The 443-nt window shown below is 38.1% G+C and overlaps 1 pseudogene; it reads right to left on the bottom strand.

Annotated features, from left to right (window-relative positions):
• LOC119587370 overlaps window positions 1–276 on the bottom strand; it is a 33,850-nt pseudogene extending 33,574 nt beyond the window's left edge.
• Window positions 277–443: the final 167 nt, after the last annotated feature.

The raw sequence follows: 443 nt of genomic DNA, 5'->3' as shown, positions 1-443 counted from the left end.
AACACACACAGAGGTATTTTAGTGCCGCTCCGACACCTCTGCAAGCGGTTGTTAGGGTGGGGAAAGGGAGAGAGAATAAGATATAACTCGTGGGAGCTGGTTGACGACAGCAAGAAATTATTAGTACTAAGTTACTGATAAGTTGATGATTTTTTTCTTATTTCAAAGATTCAAGTGTTAAATTCATTATACATTTAAAAAGTAATCTGGTGGAAGTGTACTGGTACGAATCAGGTACATGTAATACCCGACGATACCAGAACGCATCTTGTCCATGTCTGCGATAATAAATGGGATGGGACAAAGTTGCCAAAGCTACCGCTTTTGGTACTAATATTCAGCGATGATATTCATGGTTTTAGTATAGCATATAGGCCGTACATTCTTTATGCATATCTGACTACTTGGTTTCAACTTTTCCATATGACTGAAAGCATTATTTC

Source organism: Penaeus monodon, chromosome 22 (assembly GCF_015228065.2).
Source record: "Penaeus monodon isolate SGIC_2016 chromosome 22, NSTDA_Pmon_1, whole genome shotgun sequence".
Taxonomy (NCBI): Eukaryota; Metazoa; Arthropoda; class Malacostraca; order Decapoda; family Penaeidae; genus Penaeus; species Penaeus monodon.
Note: the sequence above shows the minus strand (reverse complement) of the source record. Positions and strands in the feature narration are given on the sequence as shown.